The sequence below is a fragment of the Cetorhinus maximus genome, chromosome 21 (genome assembly GCF_964194155.1).
Source record: "Cetorhinus maximus chromosome 21, sCetMax3.hap1.1, whole genome shotgun sequence".
Lineage (NCBI taxonomy): Eukaryota > Metazoa > Chordata > Chondrichthyes > Lamniformes > Cetorhinidae > Cetorhinus > Cetorhinus maximus.
The window spans coordinates 57,759,897-57,771,968 of NC_135899.1; the positions used below are offsets into that span (position 1 = coordinate 57,759,897).

Consider the following 12,072-nt stretch of genomic DNA (forward strand, 5'->3'; position numbering starts at 1 on the left):
TTTATTGCCCATGCCTGGTTGCCCTTGAGAAGGTGGTGGTGAGCTCCCTTCTTGAACCGCTGCAGGCCATGAGGTGTTGGTACACTCACAGTGCTGTTAGGGAGCGAGTTCCAGAATTTTTACCCAGCAACAGTGAAGGAACAGTGATATATTTCCAAGTCAGGAAGGTGAGTGACTTGGAGGGGAACCTCCAGATGGTGATGTTCCCATCTATCTGTTGCCCTCCCTTGTCTTTCTAGGTGGCAGTGGTCGTGGGTTTGGAAGGTGCTGTCTAAGGGGCATTGGTGAATTGCTGCAGTGCATCTTGTAGATGGTACACACTGCTGCTACTGTGAGTTGGAGGTGGAGGGAGTGAATGTTTGTGGATGTGGTGCCAATCAAATGGGCTGCTTTGTCCTGGACAGTGCCCAGCTTCTTCAGTGTTGTGGGAGCTGCACTCAACCAGGCAAGTGGGGAGTATTCCATCACACTCCTGACTTGTGCCTTGTAGATGGTGGACAGGCTTTGGGGAGTCAGGAGGTGAGTTACTCATCGCACGATTCCTAGCCTCTGACCTGCTCTTGTAGCCAAAGTATTTATATAGCTAGTCCATTTAGTTCAGTTTCTGGTCAATGGTAACACCCAGGATGTTGATAGTTAGGGATTCAGTGATGGTAACGCCATTGAATATCAAGGGGCGATGGTTGGATTCTCGCTTGTTGGAGATGGTCATTGCCTGACACTTTTGTGGTGTGAATGATACTTGCCACTTGTCAGCCAAAGCCTGGATATTGTCCAGGTCTTGTTGCATTTGGACATGGACTGCTTCAGTATTTGAGGAGTTGCGAATGGTGCTGAACATTGTGCAATCATCAGCGAACATTCCCACTTCTGACATTATGATGGAAGGAAGCTCATTGATGAAGTAGCTGAAGATGGTTGGGCCTAGGACACTACCCTGAGGAACTCCTGCAATGATGTCCTGGAGCTGAGATGACTGACCTGCAACAACTACAACCATCTTCCTTTATGCTAGAAATGACTCCAACCACCGGGGAGTTTTCCCCCGATTCCCATTGACTCCAGTTTTGCTCGGGCTCCTTGATGCCACACTTGGTCAAATGCAGCCTTGATGTCAAGGGCAGTCACTTTCGCCTCACTTCAGGAGTTCAGCTCTTTTGTCCATGTTTGAACCAAGGCTGTAATGAGGTCAGGAGCTGAGTGGCCCTGGCGGAACCCAACTGGACATCAGTGAGAAGGTTATTGCGAATCAAGTGCCGCATGATAGCACTGTTGATGACCCCTTCCATTGCTTTACTGATGATTCAGAGTAGACTGATGGGGCGGTAATTGGCCGGTTTGGATTTGTCCTGCTTTTTGTGTACAGGCCATACCTGGATAATTTTCCACATAACCTGGTAGATGCCAGTGTTGTAGCTGTACTGGAACAGCTTGGCTAGGGGCGCAGCAAGTTCTGGAACACAAGTCTTCAGTACTATTTCTGGAATATTGTCAGGGCCCATAGTCTTTGCAGTATCCAGTGCCTTCAGCCGTTTCTTGATATCAAGTGGAGTGAATCGAATTGGCTGAAGGCTGCCATCTGTCATGCTGGGGACTTTCGGAGGAGGCCGAAATGGATCATCCACTTGGCACTTCTGGCTGAAGATTGTTGTGAATGTTTCAGCCTTATCTTTTACACTGCTGTGCTGGGCTCCTCCATCATTGAGGATGGGGATATTTGTGGAGCCACCTCCTCCAGTGAGTTGTTTAATTGTCCACCACCAATCACAACTGGAAGTGGCAGGACAGCAGAGCTTAGATCTGATCCATTGGTTATGGGATCGCTTAGCTCTATCACTTGCTGCTTCTGTTGTTTGGCATGGTAGTAGTCCTGTGTTACAGCTTCACCAGGTTCACACCTCATTTTTAGGTATGCCTGGTGCCGCTCTTGCCATGCCCTCCTGCATGCTTCATTGAACCAGGGTTGATCCCCTGGCTTGATGGTGATAGAGTGGGGGATATGCCGGGCTATGAGGTTACAGATTGTGTTCGAGTACAATTCTGCTGCTGCTGATGGCTCACAGCGCCTCGTGGATGCCCAGTCTTGAGTTGCCAGATCTGTTCAAAATTTATCCCCTTTAGCATGGTGGTGGTGCCACACAACACGATGGAGGGTATCCTCAATGTGAAGGCAGGACTTCATCTCCTCAATGACTGTGCAGTGCACAGAGCACAGGGAAGAGGCCCTGGACTGAGACACCTGTCTTTATCTTGCCCAGAAAGTTTTCACATCTTAGTAACAAGAGCACTGCTCATCAGAACAAGGAGCCATAGGCAGGGAGACATTCTTGGGAGTTTATTGACAATAGTGAACAGTATGTGGAAGTGATTAATACCCTTGCCCAGGCTGAGCAACTAATTCTTTTCTAACCCTGCCCAAACATCTTGGTGATCCCCAGAGATCCACACCACACCAAAGCGAGGGTACAGGGCACCCAGCAGTCACTCGAGGGACGTGTCATTAAACTGGGGTGCTGCATTCTCCTTGCCTTAGAGGGTCATGTCTCCCGGGCAGCAGTGGTAAGCTGAAAGAACTGAGCACACTGTGCCTGTGGCTGAACTTTAAACATGGCGCCCAGCGTGATGCAACGGCAGGGTGATGGCGGGCGGGTGAATGAGGAGCCCGCCTGCCGTGGAAACAGCGTGCTTCCCGGGAGTGCGTAAATAATGAGACGGGCACAGGACGATATGGTGTGAAAATCCGCCATTGCTGTTGGCGGGCAGCATGCTGTTTCAGCCACCCGCTACCACACTTAGTGCAAATTTGGGTAAATTCTGGCCCTAGTTTCCCTCTGATACATCAAAGCACCCAGACTAGCTGCCTGCAATTCAATTAAAAATCACACACAGGCATCTATAACACAAAGAAACGAATCCAACCCCACTATTAACCTATCTTTACAATAAATTACAATAATATTGAGAGAATTATTATATTTTCATGACACCCAGGAATTACATTAGGGATTTTCTGTCTAACATTTCCTGGGTAACAATTCAAGTCTCTGACTCTCATTTTGAGTTGAAGAGTTTTGCCGAGGGTCCCATGGAGCAGGAGAATTGCCCATCATCAGTTCAAACTTGCTGAGCAATTCCCACAGGCTCAGTGTGTTGGGACGTCCCAGAGGTCCTGTAGCATATCTTGAGGGGCGATTCTGGTCTCCGACTATCCAGAGACCAGAAGATCCAGGCCAAAATGTTTTTCTCTACTCATTTGCATCACAAAGTACTATGCACTTGTATGAAGCAAAAAAAAACACCATTTAAGACACACGCAAGGCCCAGGTTGAAACCAATAGGTCAGAAGAGAAGGTGTATTCAGAAGGTGTGAGTAGTTGACAGCAAGTTTTGGTTATATAATCTAATTGCTTGTAGGAGGAAGGGAAAATGAAGGGGCAAAGAAATTTGACAGTTTGACATGTTGAAAAAGAATGACTAAATGCTTGTTCAGTGCTACAGTAACATCAGACTTACAGAGAAAAAGAGAGCATATTAGAAGATACAAGTGGGCTTGAAGCTGAGGTTAAGCACAAGATTGAAAATATTCTGAATGTTAACATCCTCAAAATATTTAGGAGAAACATATTTACAACGTGCCTCTCTCATCCCCTGCCACACAGAGGACTGCCAAGAAATAAATCAAGACTTCAATAAAGTGAGATGGCAATTTGAAAAGGTTTAGAACAAGTAAAACCTCATGGCACTGGATGCACAGGAAACAATCCCTCAATACTTGAGGCACACCTAATTTTGGGCCTCATGTCTCATTACCATGTACATGGTGAACTGTAGACACAAAATGGCTTCCCATGCAGCTGGCAAAGAAGAACATGAAGATTACCCTTAAAGGGGACCAGCACAGTGGATTTACTGAAGTGTGAGATCAGGAGGGAGGTAATTGGGAAAGTTGCTGTGGAGCCAGGAGAAACAGGAGTTGTGCACCAATTTAAGACTTAGAGAGTGAATGCCATTTTTCACTCCTCCCCCCATATTCCCCCCTCCCACTGCCGCTGTGCCCTCTGGCAAACAACCCAATATTCATTGCCTTCAAATACAAAGGCTGCCTGGACTTAATCAATTCAGTAATAGTGGTGGCGCAAAACTAGAAACTAAATGTATCAATGAGATGAGAGTTTTCTGGATATATTAAGTAATGTTGAATGACATTCCTTCTCCATAGGTATCTTGTAATTTTGTGGAGATTGTATGATGAGCGGTGATTTAAACACAGTAAGTCTGCAGGGGGAAGGAAGAGCATGCAAGGCCGTGTATCTGCAGCATAGGAGGAACATGAGAAACAATGGTCATATAGTTGTTCCACATGGTGGATAAAGTGGCTCCTGCCTCAATCCTTTACTCACAAAGGAATACCATCAAAGGTCTCGTGACTCAGAGATCACATGACTATGGCAAGCCACAGTATACAACAGGCAACTGTGCACAAAGGCGTTTCTCCGCACATCCCTCTTTTCATAAAAAGAAAACATTGCATTGCATGCACATTTGCATTTGCAAGTTACCAACATACACAATCAATAAAGAGAGTTATCAAGCATGAACAGAAAACTAAATAAAAACAGAATTACCTGGAAAAACTCAGCAAGTCTGGCAGCATCGGCGGAGAAGAAATCAGTCAACGTTTCGAGCCCTCATGGCCCTTCAGCAGAACTGAAGCATAGTTTCAACAAGGGAGAAATATAAATTGGTTTAAGGTGGGTGGGGGGGAAGAGACACATTGAGGGTGTGGTGTGAGCAGATAATCAAAAGATGTCAGAGACAAAAGGGTCAAAGAGGTGTTGAAGGTGGTGGTCTTTGTCTGAGAAAAGTGCTAATTAAGAATGCAAGACAGGATATTCTTAATTAGCACTTGCATTCTTAATTAGCACTTTTCTCAGACAAAGACCACCACCTTCAACACCTCTTTGACCCTTTTGTCTCTGACATCTTTTGATTATCTGCTCACACCACACCCTCAATGTGTCTCTTCCCCCCCACCCACCTTAAACCAATTTATATTTCTCCCTTGTTGAAACTATGCTTCAGTTCTGCTGAAGGGCCATGAGGGCTCGAAACGTTGACTGATTTATTCTCCGCCGATGCTGCCAGACTTGCTGAGTTTTTCCAGGTAATTCTGTTTTTATTTTGTTTTGGATTTCCAGCATCCGCAGTAGCTTTTAGCTTTTTGTTTTTATGAACAGAAAACTGTTCATTCAAGGCTGTCTCAGTTTTGTCTATCCCTACACATACATTACATACATAATCTTTAATGTGTTCAGGTTTTCTAATGATACACGTGCGTATGCAGGTGGTTTTTGGTTGTTTGTCTGGTGCCTGCTGGTTCCTGAGGTGGCTTTGCCTCCCTGGAGAATGTTGTTGCTGATCAGTTGTATTTGTTGGAGAGCAGTTGACCTCTGCGACTGATGGTCATTCCATCCTTTGTCCAGTTGCCAAAATCAGTTCTTCCTCATCAGCCGACTGCTGCGAAGGAGCAGTTTCTCCAATTGCATGTATTTGTCTGCAGTTTTGGCAATATATCTGGGCGTTCATTTTCACTGTGTATGATCGAGGCAACAACTGCTTTTTACACAGGTTCCAAGTTGCCAAGGGGGCTGAATTTTGTTGAGCGCATTGAATGTTTGCACTCTGATCAGCTCTCCAGCTCTGGCAATGATTTGGCAGCTTTATCAAAGTGAAATTTGGCTCTCGTTTCACTTTAGTTTTGTCACTTACCTCTGTTACTACTTCTGAATTCAGTTGTTTTTTAACAATTGGAAGAGTAGTTTAGGTACAGTGAGATATTAGTCACTGGATTGGACTACTTTCCATGCCTTTAGCGATTTTGGCAATTTTCACTGCTCCTCAGCATTTCCATTTGACTGGGGCTAGTGTGGAGAAGATGTGCAGTGCTTATTTCCAAATCATTCATGAAGTGTCTGAATTCTTCGCTTGTGAACCGAGGGCCATTGTCACTCATAACAATGTCAGGAATGCCATGATGACTGAAGTATGCTTTCAGGCATTATACAATCTCACTGGCAGTCATTGATATCAGCTTGCCTAACTCCCAGTAATCTGAGTAGGAGTCAACAGTGACGAGATAATCAGTTCCAAAACAGAGTGAAGAGGTCTACTCCAAGCTTCATCCATGGCCTGTCTGGGATGTCATGAGTGGCTCTTTAGCTTGCTTAGCATGATATTCATTACAAACACTGCACTGCCTGATGTGGTCCTTAATCTGATTGCTTATCTTTGACCAATAAAGCACTTTTCATGCCTTCCTCAGACTAGACTTAATTTCTCAATGGCTTGCATGGATGCACTTCAGCATCTCTTTTCTCATCTCCTTAGGGATAGTGACTCTATACAAGGTGCCACCTTGGGCAATCACTTCATCTCTGTATGCCTGATACTTTTATAGCAACAGGTGTGTCCTTGATGGTTTCAGATCATCCTTTCATCACTACTTCCTGTATCAATTGGAGAGTTGAATCTCGTTGTGTAGTTTTCTTGATCTGAGCAAGGCGCTTGTCTGTCAGATTCAATGTCTCTGCTGGGTTGATGACTTCCACAGCATGTTGTGCAGTTGTTTCCCATTGAATGTGGAAGATTTCACACTCTGTGCTAGGGTCATCAACTTTCTTCAAACAGATTGAGGCCCTTGACAGCATGTCAGCAATGTACATCTGCTTCCCTTGCTTGTACTTCACTTCCAAATGATAGCTCTGCAAATGAAGTAATGTCCTTTGCAGCTGCTTTGGGAGCAGATAGAAGCAGTTTGAGAAAGATGCTTTGAAGTGGTCAAACTCCACCATCACTTTGTCTCCCCCAAACAGGCACTGATTAAAATCTTCCCAAGCAAAGACAATAGTGAGGCAGTCTTTCTCAATCTGGGCATAATTTCATTCAGTTTGCATTAATGCTTCTGATGCAGACACAACTGGTTGTCCTTGCAGCATGAGGGTTGCTCCAAGTCCAGTCTCATCTGCATCACACTGCTGGTCGTTGACATCATAGTACGTCAGCATTGATGTTGTAGTCGTTAGTTGTTTAATGCGAGTGAAAGCTGCTTCTTGTTCTGAGCCCCAATAACACTGAACATCCTTTGCAATGAACTTGTGTAGAGGTCCACACTCTGATGACAAATTGAGCAATAACTTTGCTAGGTAGTTCACAGATCCAACAAATCGTTGCACCACCTTCACATCTGTTGGTTGCTGCATCTCTGCTACGGCTCTCACCTTATCAGAATCAAGGTGAACTCCTTTCGGTGTCAACACTTGACCTTTGCACTTGACTTTGAGTAGCAGTTTTTTCTTGCTCAGCTTCGGGTTCACCTGGTGAGCTCTCCCTAGGAGTCTCTCTGGATTCTGATCATTGTCTGCGATGGTTTCTTCCATCATAACTCCACATCTATAAACATCTATAGATCATCCACAATTGCTTCCATTCGTGGAAGATCATTGGCATGCTGTCGCGTTGATACTCTTCCAGAGCAGTGGAAATGCCAAACAGCATACGCAGCCGTCTGTACTTCCCAAATGGTGTCCAGAACGTAGTCAGGAAATTGCTGCTGCTTTCACTTGCCAGAATCAGTTTTCTGCATCTAGGGTGATAAAAACTTTTCCCTTGGCAAGTTGCAGCTAAATTTCTTCAATGTTTGGCATGGGATAGTGGGATCTCTTCAAAGCTTTATTGAGGTCCTTTGGATCGATGCACACTCTCAGCTTTCGAGGTTTCTTCACTGCTACCATGCTGCTAACCCAGTCTATAGGAGTTGTCACTTTCCTGATTACTCCCATCTTTTCAAGCTGCTCTATCTTGTCTTTCAGGCTGGACTTGAGGGCAACTGGAACTCTCCCCGGAAGATGCTGAGTTGGTCTCGCACGCTCATCTACTTCAAGATGATATTCACAAGGCAGACATCCAAGACCTGTGAAAACATCTTTGAAATTTAGCGCAACAGTAGCAACAGAGAGCTGATTTTTGCCGTCAGCGAGCAGGGGGCGGGGCCCACTTGCCGACGCGTAATATGACGTGGGATGACGTCAGGGGGAACCTACCTCATTTTCAGGAAGGCGGGGGCACAGCCAAATCAGCTGCGGGCCCGCCGACCTGTCAATGGCCAATTGAGGCCATTGACAGGATCATTAAAACAATTAACGGACCTGCCCGTCCAACCTTAAGGCTGGCAGGTCGGCCAGGAGCCCCGGCAGCAAATAGAAAAAACATGAAACCTCATCCACCGGCGGGATGAGGTTTCATGTAGGGATTTAAAAAGTTTAATAAAGTTTTAGTGTAATTAATGAACATGTCCCAACTCATGTGACATTGTCACATGAGGGGGACATGTTAAGGATTTTTGTTTTCTATTTTTGACGTTTTTAAAACTGTCAGCGATCTCCCTGAGGCAGCATTTAGCCTCAGGGAGATGTGCGCTCTTTCGTGCGCATGCGCAAAAGAGTGCACTCTCGCTTTTGGGGAATCCCCCCCCAACCTGCACAGGGAACGCATAGCGCTTCCCGCCGCACATCACGCTGGGCGGGCCTTAATTCGCCCGCCCATATGAAATGACGGCAGGGCTCGCTTCTCCGGTGGGGATCGGCTCCCCGCCCACCGGAGATTGGGTCAGGCCCGCCCGCCCAGCAGGCAGAAAATTCTGCCCAGAGTGTTCATAATCTGTTCAACAGTCAATGGCTTGGTGCCTTGCGAAACTCTGCACATCTATTCTGGTACATAGAGAGTTACCAGCCCCAAGGTTTGATTTGTTCAGCTGATACGAGGGGATTTTGCTTGGCGTCTCCTGTCTGGAACTGTGGATCTTCTTTCTTCACATTGCATTGCACTCTGAGCTTAATTTGCCCTCTTGGGGTGGGCATTGTTCTATCATATAGCCTCAACTTTACCTTTGACAGCTTTATTTTCGTGTCACCATCTTGAGCAATTTTACACAGGTCTGCGAGGCTCAGGATGTTGCACGTAACACCAGTGTCCAAATGACACTTCATATTAACTTGATGCTCTCCTTCTGCAGTCATCATTCCAATAGTTACATTTTTTACCTTGAGACTTGACAGTGCCAACCTGTTTTAGGGTGTAGAGTAGTTCATCAGAACCATTGTCTGATATCTCTCGAGTCACCATCTTTATAGGCTTCCTTTTCTTCTTTCTAGCAAAGCACTCACGCGCAAAGTGATTCAGCTTCTTGTGGTTAGAACAAGGCTTTCCTCACGTTGGACATGCTTCCTTTTCTTTTATGTGGTGTTCTCTACAATATTTACATCCAGTACTCTGGCTTTGATCTTTCTGTTGGCCCTTCTGTACCTAGTACTTACTTTTCTCCATTGCCTTGTGCTTGGAAGGCCTAAACTGCCTCTCTGCACAGTGCAAAGCCTTGTCAGTCCTCCCATCAATACACTTCTGCTGATGATTAGTCACTTCAGAACTTCTGCATATGTCAATAGCCTTCTCGAGAGTAAGTTTCTTTTCTCTCGGAAGATGTGCTCTCATGGCAAGATCCCTTGTTTCTAAGACAATCCTGTCTCTGATCGGGTCATCCTTCAGTTGCCCAAACTCATAAGATTCAGCTAGACTTCACAGAGCAGTGATAGATTGATCAATATTCTCCTCCCTCTTCCTGAGCTCTAGCGTTGAACACATAATGTTCATAAATAACATTAGTAGAGGTCTCAAAGTGAATCAAAGGCCTCCAAAATTCCACAAGACTGGCCTTTCTGCCCCTCAGGGAGGTCTAGGGTGCAACACAGCTTGTAGTACTCTTTCCCCAGCACTAATAACAGAGCTATTACTCTTACCATTTCAGGCTTCCTGTTCAACTCTGTGGTATTTTCACAGTTCTACCATTAAGACTGGAAGAATTTCCAATTCATTCTCAAATCTACCTTTATCCAGGAGCCAGTACAAGAGTATTCAAAGCCACGCTGACTCACCCAGCAGTCAATGTCCTGTACAAAGCTGCAGACTGGAGTTTTAATTATTCTCTGCTATAAAATCCACTCAATTTCAGCTGCACTCTCTAGACACCATGTTCCATGTGATGGGTAAAATGGCTTCTGCCTCAATCCTTTGCTCACAAAGGACTGACATCAGCAGTCACATGATTCAGAGGTCACATGACTATGGCAAACCGCAGTACACAACAGGCAACTATTCAGAAAGGCATTTCTCCAAACAATAGTGGTATTAATTAGAATGACAAAAAGCAATAGGGAAAGAGTTTGGAGGCTAGAATTGGGAGCAATATTTTCTTCCAAGTAGAAGTGCAAGAGAGGAGCTAGAGGAATTTTCTCAGATACCTTGGACATTGGTGGACTACTGTATTTTAATTTACATTAAGCAATTGCAGAGCAGGACAACGTGCTAAATCTCCACTGAAAAGAACTGGGGCTCCTTTTAATATTAATTTATGCAGCACAAATACTGTATGCTTCACAACAGCTTTCAGTTATATAAAATGTCTTTAACATTAAAGTGCACCAAAGGCACTTCAAGAGTGTAATCAGACAAAGAAAACTGATACCAAGCAAAGGAAGGAGACATTAGGAGAGGTGAAATATGTTGCATGAATGGAAATTATTCTCTATAACATTGTCGAATAACACATGGTCTGAATTTTGCCCTTGTTGGGTGGGCTCGGCAGGGGTGGGCGGGGGCGGTCGGGAAGCCAATTAAGGCCTGCCCAGCATGAAACACGAGCGGTAGCGCTCAGCGCTGCCCGTGCGGGCGGGGGAGGAGGGCAAGTGGGAACTTCACGCATGCACGTGGGCGCACATTGGAAAAGCTCCCTGAGGCACAGAGCTACCTCAGGGAGATGAAGGGTTTAAAAAAAAAATAAAGATTTTAAAAATGCCATAAAACATGTCCACTCATGTGGACTCTGTCACATGAGCAGGGACATGCGGTGAATGAGATGTAAATTTTTTAATTATATTTTTATTTGCTATTGGAAACCTCATTCATGGGGGGAATGAAAATGTGCAAAGGCCGCTTGGCCTTATCGCCTGCCCGCTAACCGTAAGGTTGGACGGGCAGCGAACAAATCTAAGTTGATTAATACTTTAATGGACTTAATCGGCTTTCTAATTGTCGACAGGTTCCCGTGTGCGCCCGCCAACCAAACTGTTGCCGACTGCGTGTTGACGTCGGGAGGCTCACCCGATGTCATCACACATCGTTTCACAGCTCGGCGGGTCGGGCGCGCACCCACCCGCTAAGGTGAAAATTCTGCCTGTGGGCTGGGGTTTCCATGCGGTTGTGTTGCCAGTGCAGGCATCTCAAGCGCAAACTATATCCAGCGCAAACAAAATTTCTGCGATCGTTTGTGTTAGTTGAAAAAGCATCTCGCTGGAAGCTGGTCCCATCCATGAAACTAGTACCACTCTCAGACTGAATTAATGACCACTGAGAATTTTCATTAATTGTTCCCCCTTTAAAATTAAGCTGTTTATTTAGGGGCAAAGGGCATCTTTTAAAATCTTTTAATTTTTCATTTAAATTTACGAAGAGACTGACTACTGTGCACCAATGTAACTAATAAATGTTTCTGCATAGTTATTTCTAGTCATTTCAATTATTAAAACAGGATCATTCACTGGTGATAACTAGACAATCTGGTTAAAAACTCTTAACGATTTGTAATTAAACACATCTTCAGGTTCATTAATAGAACTGAACCAGGTTATAAATATATTATTCTTATATATTAAATATATTAAGGAATATCTTTTAATGCAAAAAATATGTTATAACATACTCCTCATTTGTGCTGGATCATGGCTGTTTTTGTATTCGGTGATATGCAAATGAGCAGCATCTTGGGCCAGGATCCGACAGGATTTACCGGTGCTGCCGACGTGAATGGACCTTTGGCTGGCTTGCCGCAATGGCTGTGACCAGTCAGAAAATCCTGGCCATGAGTTAAAAGAAAGCTTCTGAAAGCTATTGCAGTTTTGAGTAAAATTTGCACCCAGATCAGCAAACATATCTGAAGGGAAAAGGCTGTCTAACATGTTTATT

At 44.9% G+C, this 12,072-nt stretch overlaps 1 protein-coding gene across 2 annotated transcripts in view; it reads left to right on the plus strand.

Annotated features, from left to right (window-relative positions):
- Positions 1-12,072, plus strand: part of LOC144695894 (angiopoietin-2-like) — a 249,384-nt gene that overhangs the window by 154,497 nt on the left and 82,815 nt on the right. The gene's annotated exons all lie outside the window — the stretch shown is intronic.